This window comes from Rhagoletis zephyria, unplaced genomic scaffold (assembly GCF_001687245.7).
Source record: "Rhagoletis zephyria isolate East Lansing unplaced genomic scaffold, Rhagoletis_zephyria_1.1 Rzeph_scaffold_02980, whole genome shotgun sequence".
In the NCBI taxonomy this organism is placed as follows: Eukaryota; Metazoa; Arthropoda; class Insecta; order Diptera; family Tephritidae; genus Rhagoletis; species Rhagoletis zephyria.
The window spans coordinates 43,323-54,820 of NW_016160064.1; the positions used below are offsets into that span (position 1 = coordinate 43,323).

General features: G+C 33.4%; 1 protein-coding gene across 1 annotated transcript in view; it reads left to right on the forward strand.

Moving 5' to 3' along the window:
• Positions 1 to 4,120: 4,120 nt before the first annotated feature.
• LOC108368162 (uncharacterized) overlaps positions 4,121 to 11,498 on the forward strand; it is a gene marked incomplete at its 3' end in the record, with an annotated part of 23,790 nt that continues 16,412 nt past the window's right edge. Inside the window, exon 1 of the mRNA XM_017622947.1 lies at positions 4,121 to 4,151. The remainder of the gene's footprint in view (positions 4,152 to 11,498) is intronic.

The following is an 11,498-nucleotide window of genomic DNA, read 5'->3' on the forward strand; positions in this document are numbered from 1 at the left end:
GTGAGGTAGTTTACAACTAGTTCATTTGACTACAGGGAACCTGTAAAAGTCGAAACAATGAAAGTAACAACTTTTTAGTATAGTAACATTTATTGATAGCCTCTGATTTAAAATTAAATTATTTTGTTTCAAATGGTTGGCAACTATTTTTGTTTTCAGTGGTAAATGAATTTATTTTATTAGCATATTTAAACTATTGCTAAACGGAGTTATTAATCTCATTTTTTCTAGTAGCACTGAAAGCTCTATAAGTGATCTGGCGACAAGTATTTATCAAACAAATGCTCAGAGATTACATTGTCTCAAAAACAAATGAAAACAAAGTGTATGCAGTATATGCATACGATCTATATACCCATATACACGCATAACTACTTTATATACATACAAGAACAGTATTATCTTAAGTGGTTCCCCGTAACCAGAAATTAACCCTTCATGCGCATATTTAAACTCAATGCGTTTTAGTGTTTTTTTTTTGCTCAATATATTTATGTGTCGCATATATTGTCAAACTCAGTCAGTATAAATTTAAAGATTATGTACTTTTTCTTTTGATGCTAATCTCCTTGGATATTTAAAGAATAGCTTATACTTCTAAATAGTAGTCAACGAAGCAGATACATATATATTTAGATACTTTGTACAAGAATATAATATACTTTAGATATTTTGTACAAGAATATAATATACTTAGATATAATTTGCAGTTCATAATTCCTTACGAAAATCTTAAGTAGTTGCGAACACATTTTGCCATATAATCCCACAGATATAGGAAAGGGTTAAAAGCACACACTACGAAGCCGTAAGTGAATTTATCTCTGAACACAATATCGAAGCGAAAGCTCATTTATCAATAAAAGAACTTTTTAAATAGAAGCTTTCAGTTTGTTTGTTGCACATTTGAAATTTAATACACTATAATTGCAATATGAACACTTACCATATACGCACTTAAATACATACAAACATACATATAAAAGCACTCACCACATCAACCCAGCATGAAAAACAAACACGTGTTGCTTTGAAACTAGTGTTTCTAGTTTATATTAACTCCAAGTATTTAAGTTCCCTGTAGTCAAATTTACTAGTTGTAAACTACCTCACAACTAGTATGAACCGCATGTCCAACTAGTCAGCCAACTATCTTTTTTCCATGCAATCAGCTAGTATTTTTAACATGGGCATGCCCTACGAGATGGCAATTGTCAGATTTCGGTCAGAAATATACCAGTCTCATGCTAGTTCAAAGTAGACAGAAAAATACAAGTCCAATTATGGACCAAAACCACTACGTTGGGAGTCAAAAAATAAAATGAATTCATGAATATACAATACAACACTTTTGATTAAGTGCACTTTAATATATTACACATTTTTATTTAGCAGCCTTAGATTTGCCAATAATTAGTGTTAAATTTTTTGAGCATTAAGTAAAAGGAAAAATAAATACATAAATACTTCAAACTTTCGCACATACATTTAAGNATAATTAGTGTTAAATTTTTTGAGCATTAAGTAAAAGGAAAAATAAATACATAAATACTTCAAATTTTCGCACATACATTTAAGTGCATTTTTCATTAAATGTTATTAAAAGTAAAAGGTTTCAGGTACAATAAATACTATATTTTTATCTTTTTTGATAATATTGAATATGCAAAAGAAAACATTTTAGTTAAAAACTAGCAGACCCGGCGAACTTCGCCCCGCCAAAAATCAATTTTTTTATTGAAACATTTGGTCCAACGTTTTCGCCAGAAATTTACGTTCACGTTTGATTTTGTGGTCGACAGAAGGCATATCCTCCATTGCCGTCTTAAATAACCTGACGAAAGGGTTGTACCGGGAAGAATTCCTTGCGGCTCAATAGTGAATCGTTCTTCAATCTGTATAGTAAAGTTCGTGGCAATTTCTAAACTGGTGAGTATGATTGGTCCACATTCTGTTTAGTCACCGTAAAGCAAGGGCCGCAATGGTTCTGATGATTGATTTAACGGGAGTAATTTGACTTTGATCCCTGGTGCCTTCGAATCGTCGATTTTTAGCAATAACTCGGATCCAGAGCCACTAAAAATTATCATTAAAAAATTTTCATTAAAATCGTTTCCGTGGCTTAAGAGGAGTTAAGCCACCAGAATAAGTCTTTACATACTGACACTCTTCGGCATTTTTTCCCATACAAAAAAACTATCACGCATTCGTTATACGGAGAAAATGCGCAACATCATCAGCGAAAAAAATTCTCAAAATTGAACGGTAAATTATTAGCCTTTAAAAACGTGCACTTTATGATATTGAAATTGAGTGAACTACAAAACTGCTTACTCAAAATTTGGTGCCATTTGATGCAAAATGAACTATATTTCTATAAAAAATTAACAAGAAATTTATTATGAAAAATAAAAAAAACTGTATTCTCGGTGTATATATTTACAGATAGGTAAAAGTTTCAATATGTTTGGAAAACGTCATGTCCCTTTTCCAGTAGCCCCAAAATCTCTATAACAATTTCAGGGACGCTACAACAAAAACTTCCAGATATATACGGTATGAAAAAATCGATATGTATGGATGATGCCACGCTTCCTTAATGTATCGAAAGTCTGCAGTAGGTATCCAAAATTTCAACAAATCGGTACAGCCGTTCGCGAGATCACCCCTTATAAAAAGAAGGAGCTTCTCTTTATATAATTAGTGTAGGTAACACAGGGCAACACCGATCCAAAATTTCAAAAAATCGGTACAGCCGTTCGCGAGATCACCCCTTATAAAAAGAAGGAGCTTCTCTTTATATAATTAGTGTAGGTAACACAGGGCAACACCGATTTTGATGGGGCAAATGTTAAATCTGTTTTTGAGCCTTTTTTGTGCAGATTACGAATCCGAAAGTATTAAGTTTCCATCAGCTCCAGATTTTGAGAAAAACGTGGTGAAAGTGTCTTTTGCAATATTTGAGAAACTCTAGCAAGGAAACAAAAGGTGATGAACCTTCCACTTAGGCTTAAATTAAAGCAAGAACTACAGACTACTATCCCTGAAAATACTACTCCTGCACCTTGCCCTGACGGTCACCTATACTCAATTACTGTTTATCGTCCAACAATAAAAAAATACTGGAAAATTATGCAATTGAAAAAAGTGTGTAAAAATCAGTGTTAGCTGTTCAATAAACGACTATTGGTGACCTTAGGGCCAAGGTGCAGGAATAGTATTTTCAGGGATTGAAGCCAGAAGTCCAAGCCTTAATTTAAGCCTAAGTGGAAGATTCTATCATTGTTTGCTTAATTGCGGTAGGTACTCAAACTTCCCAAAATCAGTTATTCCTGATCAACAAATGACTATAAGTGACCATCAAGCCAAAAAGAAGTCAGAACAACAAGAAATATACATGTATACCCTGTCTTTTGTCCATCTGAAAGAATTTTAAAAATTCTATAAAAATTTAATATGTTTGAAATGCAACCGTGGACACCAGCTGAAAAAGTTCTTTTGCATTAATTCCTGAAATTTTGTTTAAAAATGTTATTTTATGAAAAGATACGAAATTTGTTTTGGTTTTTTAGTATTTTCCGATTAAAAAGGTAATAAAGCATATAAATTATGCACATCAACAGAAAGATAAATTAATTGTCTTATGTTGGCATCACTTGTTCTTGAATCGGTTATGTAGTTCATAAAATGTTAATACTTCAAAAAACCAAAAAATGTTAATTTAACCTTTTATATATATTTTGTATTTTTGCGCCAAATAATTTTGGTACAGTTGAAATCACCGTGAGAAGTTCTATCGAGCCACATTTTTGGTTTTTGCATAGCTAAATGGTTCAAATTCTACACCTATGCCAAAACGTTGCCTGTGAACAATATATATTTTTTTGAACGTCTGGCAACACACACGTCAGATATCCACCGATAAGGTTATGGCGGAAAACCAAAATTCAACTGGCCTCTATGGCTATGGTTATGGCTATCGTGTGACACCACTCGAATACAGTGTTGGTCATAAGGTTGGTTGGAACAGGTTTTTTATACGGTTGTGGTTATTTCTGTAGTACATATGTATTTAGCTATTAAGTATGCATGTATTGATATTGGTTGGCATTGGTGGATCGTGGCTATACGGAACACGCCAGTGGGAAAAGGTAATGTTTGGGAATGCAAAAAGTAGTGGATATCCCCTATAACCTACGCACGAAAGGATGCAAAATTTCCCTACAACGATGCTATACGAAAGTAATGTGTCGCATATAGCTTTGCGAAACTATAAATAGAATCTATAATAGAATTTTTAAATAAAAAAAAATAAAAAATTAAGTCGGTGCTGCGCATGATGCAATAATACAAGGTGTTATCAGTTGGCAACTTCTCGCTCTAATTCCGCCATATTGACTGTCTTACGTGAAGCAGTGTTACTTCTTTAACTATTCTTTGCCCATTAATATAGTTGAATGGTTTTTATTTTTTCTCAGTATACACACCTTGTTTTATTAAAAAGGTATTTTTTCTTATTTCATTTCATTTCATAACGAATATACTATAAAAAAGCAAATTTTGTTTAGGAGAAAATGTGAAATTATATATTTTTCCCCCATATGGGGATTCATTTCTTCCCGTTTTTCTTCTCATTCTACTGAGCGAAGGCAGTGTCAAATCGAGCTGTCACAACTGATACCACCTTGTATTATTGCATCATGGGTGCTGCAGGTATTGAACCCGTGACCAACAACACGGCAGTCGAACACGCATCCATTCGGCTACAGCAGCTGTTGAGATGACGTGAAAAAAAAATACTTGAGTTAAAGCACAGTTACCCACGGACGTAAAAACGGAGAACTTGTTAGCTGACACGATCTATCTTATGAGAGCTGCGTGCTCACAAAAACTCACCACCGCACGACCATGACGTAGACGTGACTTCTCTCTCGTTCTATCAACAGAAAACTTGATATGTTTCTACGTACTTCTACGCTACGCTACGTACACGTTCTTGGGCAACCGCGCTCTTAGCTCTCAAACGTTTCGTTTTGTTTGTGACCATGGTTGCCACTCGCCAACATTTTTTTCTACCAAAATCTCTTAAGAAAAGTTACCAAAAGTTACCAAATCTTCAATACCAAAATCTTCACTTCTTCACTGAGAAAAAAATATACTGAATAAAACTGCTATATTTCATAACAAATGTGTATATACTTACAGCCAGATTCTGTGCACTTAATAAATTCAATATTTTTATAAATTGTCAATTTTCGATTATTTATCAAAAACTCCCAGTTCTAGCAAAGAAGTTTAAATCTATTTTCTTGATAAATTATCAAGATTGAAATTGCTATTGATAATTATAATATTTTTTTTTTATTAGAAAATAATTTTCTATCAATTAATTACTGCATGTGCCGATATTCTCGTTTTCGTTGTTGGTGTTTCCGACAGGGTAGGAGTATGATGTAATGTGGAACGATTTTTCGTCATCTTTTCGCAAATTTGGTTTGGAGACAAACCGGTTTCGGCGTTGTGCCATCTTCAGTGTCATTTTTCGTTTGGAATGTGCCGATATTTGAACCTGCGACTCACGGAATAATAGCAACGGCTTACAAAAGTGGCAGGTGCTTTTAACCGAAATTTCCAGCTATTTTTTTAGGTTTTCATAATTTACTGTACGTGTCAAACGGACCTCAGATTCGGATTCCGTGGGTCGAAATACATGTCGGTAGGTGGGACTGGTAAAAATCACGCGACATTTATTTTTTGTGCCGGAATAATCAAAAGAATTTCGGGACCTTACCAAAAATTGCCAGATGGCCGAATTTTTATACCATTTTTACTGTAGAATTCAAATATCGCAAGCATTCGAAAGTTGTTCAGAAGTGCAGCCCGTGGTGCTGCCACTGTAGTTCAAATATTTCCAGTATTCGAATATGAGATGACTCGNTATAATATTTTTTTTTTATTAGAAAATAATTTTCTATCAATTAATTACTGCATGTGCCGATATTCTCGTTTTCGTTGTTGGTGTTTCCGACAGGGTAGGAGTATGATGTAATGTGGAACGATTTTTCGTCATCTTTTCGCAAATTTGGTTTGGAGACAAACCGGTTTCGGCGTTGTGCCATCTTCAGTGTCATTTTTCGTTTGGAATGTGCCGATATTTGAACCTGCGACTCACGGAATAATAGCAACGGCTTACAAAAGTGGCAGGTGCTTTTAACCGAAATTTCCAGCTATTTTTTTAGGTTTTCATAATTTACTGTACGTGTCAAACGGACCTCAGATTCGGATTCCGTGGGTCGAAATACATGTCGGTAGGTGGGACTGGTAAAAATCACGCGACATTTATTTTTTGTGCCGGAATAATCAAAATAATTTCGGGACCTTACCAAAAATTGCCAGATGGCCGAATTTTTATACCATTTTTACTGTAGAATTCAAATATCGCAAGCATTCGAAAGTTGTTCAGAAGTGCAGCCCGTGGTGCTGCCACTGTAGTTCAAATATTTCCAGTATTCGAATATGAGATGACTCGAATTTTATCGAAGTAAATTTGTAGAAGTGTCAGTAGTGCTGCCACTGAAACTCGAAGGGTTTTTATAATTACACACAGGCAAAACATAATTAATTTCTTTCTAGTAATGCAAGTAGATGTTTGGTTGCAAAATTTACCAAAATAAAAAAGTTACGAAGTTACCAAATCGTTTAAAAGTTATCAATTTTGGTAGAAAGTTACCAATTGTGGCAACCATGTTTGTGACTTCAAAACTACACATCATCCGCTCGCATACATTGCGATGCATTTTTTCGTTCAACCGTAGTTGTTAATCTTTTCTTGGTAGAAAAAGGCAATGAATTTCCACTTTCCCACTGGGACTTTGCGCGTCATGAAAATAACTATGTAATAACTTCCGTCTCGTTGCAAGTTTCTCGGTTTTACTTTGAAAATAATTTGTTATGAAATATATATGACAAAACTAACTCACAGCGTCATCTTAAAGCGGTTGAAAAATAAATATTATCTTAAAAATTGTTAATAGCTTTCACAGGAAAATTTTTATGCCAAAATAAAAAACTAAAGTCCGAAGAAAACATCATAACTTTTAACTTTATAAAAAAGCATCGGTATTTGAACTAGCAGAGGACCCGACGTCGCTCGGGGTAAACAAATGAAAATATGACACAATAGTACAAATATTCAGTTCAGCATAAATTAAAGGAGACAAACTATTTTCTTTCTTTTAAATTAAGGCATCCATGAACCATACTTTTAGCTTCATCGTGCTTCAACTACTATATTTTGTCATTATTTTTCGTACTGGCTCATTCCATCTCAAATCACCCAGGCCGGGGGAAAGTGAATTTAAGTTTGCGATAAAACTCACAGGGATTGTTCCTTGAACAATTTAAGGAGATACGTATTTTTTCTTTTTGCTCAGAAATGCGAATTTTTCGAATAATGAATTTTTTTCTTTTTGAGAACGAACGCTTCTTTTTCCTCTCTTAATAGCAACTTTTGATGAAATCGCTTATGACTGCCGCAAAAAAGCAAGGATTTTAACGATTTTTTTAATTGCAGATATTGATCTACTGAATCGATCTAGTGAACTAAAAATCAGTAATTGTTAATTATTAATTAATTATTGTTTATAAACAAAATTTTTTATTTTTTTTAATTGATTTTTTTTCAAATTGCCACATCTTTTTTTTCTCTCAAACTTTTTTGTCTATTAGGGAATAGTATAAACTATTTTCAGTACGAGTAGCAATATGCTAAAATTCGTCGTTTTCGAGTTANAAAAAAAATCGTTAAAATCCTTGCTTTTTTGCGGCAGTTATAAGCGATTTCATCAAAAGTTGCTATTAAGAGAGGAAAAAAGAAGCGTTCGTTCTCAAAAAGAAAAAAATTCATTATTCAAAAAAATCGCATTTCTGAGCAAAAAGAAAAAATACGTGTCTCCTTAAATTGTTCAAGGAACAATCCCTGTGAATTTTATCGCAAACTTAAATTCACTTTCCCCCGGCCTGGGTGATTTGAGATGGAATGAGCCTACTACAAATTTGATTTCATTACTAATATTAGGTGGATTAAGGCAACGATAGAATTTTTAAAAGAAAATTAGTCTACTACGGTACATTCCGTTTAGCTGCCTATTCGCTTAGCTGTTTTTGTATAGTTGCACTTTTCCGGTAGAATGTTTATTTCGGAAGGAGTTTAATTCATTATGAATGAACATTTTTCGTTTAGCAGCATCGCGGGATAAAAAAAACGATTTAATCTTTCCATTTCGAAATAGTCTAAAGACTCTAAGATTAAATAAAATTATAGTTTAAAAAACTAAAACCTCATTATTATAATTTCCATTCGTACTGTTATCAGGTATGTAACTTGATAATAGAAATCGCTGCATCTTTTAGGCGCATCAATATTACATAGTTACATCCCGAGCTAATAAACGGGAGTAAAAAAACACAGTTTTAAATATCCAAGTGATATAATAGATGAATACATATTTATCCCCCTTTTACAAAGACATTTATATATACTTAACTCTAAACGCCTCCCACATATACATATGTCTGCATACCAAATTTCAAGTTCATGTGACTATTTATAGCTGATTAAAAATTCCATGGCTATGCTCCACGTTCCCGTTTACAAACTCATGTATACAAACCTTACTATAAGCACCTACCATGGATATGTATTCATACCAAAGTTCATATTCTTGTGAATTGTAGTTCCGAAGTTGTAGCTGATGCAAAATTTCACGCCTCTGGTCTAACGCCTCAGTCTAACGGATTTCGTAAAAAAAAGTTGTCATGGCTCCGATTCGCTTCAAATTTTTTATGGGTTCTATACATGAAATAAGCTAACACGTATTCGAGGAATTTTTTTTATCTTTTTTCTTCGGAGATTTGATCTGTAAAAATTTGAATTTTTTCGTGATTCTGACTATTCAATCAGTTCGTTGTATCTCGGATCCTGTTTAGCGTAGAGACTTCACCTTAACGTCGTTTTAAAGCTAAAGAAACGGGTTTAACATTTTTATATATAAGATGGTCAAGATTGTCCTAAAGCTAACTTAGCTATTAACAACTGAACTTTTTGAAGTTGACTTGCATAGTGAAGACCAGTAAATTAGGGATTCAAAATTATACTATCGTAATCCTTATTTAATTCTCTGGAAAAAACGTGGTGAAAAATGGCGGTTTTTCAAGAACTATTTTTAAAATATTATTCTTTATGACGAGATGGTTTATTTTGTGAGAGTCAAAAATTGTTTGTAATTTATTTTCGAAAACTTATGATGAGATATAGATATAGATAAGGTGTTAAACATCGAGTTTTTGCAAACAGTAAAATTTTATTGCGGATTCCGATAGAATACCTATCCAGAAATAATATTTTTGGAACAAATGTTGTTAACGAAGCGATATTCTGTCGAAATCCGCAATAAAATCCGCGTTTTGCTAACTTTATTACTGCAATATTGCCACGCCCTTTTCAAGGGGTTTGTCGCCTTACAGAAAAATCTGAGCCTTTTCAGTACTTGTACATATTTGCAATACTTTTCCCAATTAAAAAACAAGGATGAACAAGTAATGCTTAGTTCGCTGTCTGTACAATAACTGGTTTTATTAATGCCAAAGCTGCTCTTGCAGACTGAAAGTTTTATCAACAATATGTATATGTATTTACAGTATGACCGAAATGACATTGCACATGCAAAGCGCAGAGAACAGAAAATGAAAAAGGTGATAACAACTAGATAAATTATGCTTATATACAAGTATGAACATACAATTGCAAAGTAAATACATAAGTCGTACTACAGTGAGGAGAAAAAATACTGGAGTAAATAAATTTCGTAATACAATGTTGTTGTCAAAGGTTTAGCTGTTCACTAAACAATAAGTTTTCCAAAATAAATTACAAAAAATTAATGTTTCTTACAAAATAAACCATCTCGTCATAAAGAAAAATACTTTAAAAATAGTTTTTGAAAAACCCCCATTTTTTTGAACCACGTTTTTTATAGAGAATTAAACAAGGGCTATGATGGTATAATTTTCAATCTCTAATTTACTGGTCTTCACTATGCAAATCAACTTAAAAAAGTTCAGCTGTTAATAGCTAAGATAGCTTTAGGCAAATCTTGACCATCTTATATATATAAATGTTAAGCCCGTTTTTATAGCTTTAAAACGACGTGAAGATGAAGTCTCTACGACGAGCAGAACCCGAGATAGATTTGAAGAAGTACATGATTAGACAGAATCACGAAAATATGCAAATTTTGACAGATCATATCTCCGAAGAAAAAAGATTTAAAAAAATTTCCTCGAACACGTATTAGCTTATTTTATGTATAGAACCCTTAAAAAAAATGTTAAGCCAATCGAAAGTGTGACACCAAATTTGGTGTCCGATATGAAAAAGAATGTCTCATATAGCCTACTATTAGCAACTACCATAGATATATATGTACACCAAATTTCAAGTTCATGTGACTAATGGTTCCGAAGTTATAGCTGATAAAAAATTTTCACGCTCATGGAAGGTGCCGCGCCCCGTTTTACACACTAATTACAAACTATACCCTACTATAAGCACTAGGGATGCCAAAATATCACGAAAATTGGGATTCCGGGATTTCGGGATATTTTTTAGGTAATCCCGGGATCCCGGGATTCAAATTGAGTCATAAATTTTATGAATATGAGTAAAAATTCAATATCTGAAAGCATTTAAACATACCATTAAATAAAACTATTTAAAATTTACGATAAACTGATTGTAAAACTCATATATCGCTAGCTTAGAGTTAAAGGTTGCTAACTTCACTTTTAATGAAAAATCATATTTTTATATAAGAGGCTAGATAAATTAATATTGCATCGGTTCGAAAAGGGTAAAGGTCCTTGTTTTATGTTTTCTCGTTTATATTCAATAAAAGGAAAATTTGCTAAGGCCAAAAAAATATCCGATAAGGCCAAAAAAGTTCGAAATCTTTTAATAAAGATCGAATCATGGGCGTAGCCAGGTAGGTGCAGGGGCAGGGGATGCTCGAGCCCCCCCTAACTTTCAAATTTTCCTTATATATATGGGTTTAAAAACAATCTTCGAACGGACGTGATTTACACTGATTTCAGCAAGGCATTTGACAAGGTATCTCATTCAACCCTTATATATAAACTTGATCGAATTGGCTTCCCTCCTATTCTTCTCAGCTGGCTTTCTTCTTACTTAGTGGATAGGAAACAAAGAGTAATTTTTAAAAATTGTACCTCCCGGCCAATACATGTCACATCCGGCGTACCTCAGGGCAGCCATATTGGTCCCGTCTTGTTTATTTTATTTATAAATGACCTTCCTAAGGTGTTGAATTACTCGAAATGCTTAATGTACGCTGATGATGTTAAGCTCTTTAAGTACATTAGTACTGCAGAAGATAGGGAGCATTTGCAAGCTGACCTAACCTGCATTTTCGAATGGTGTG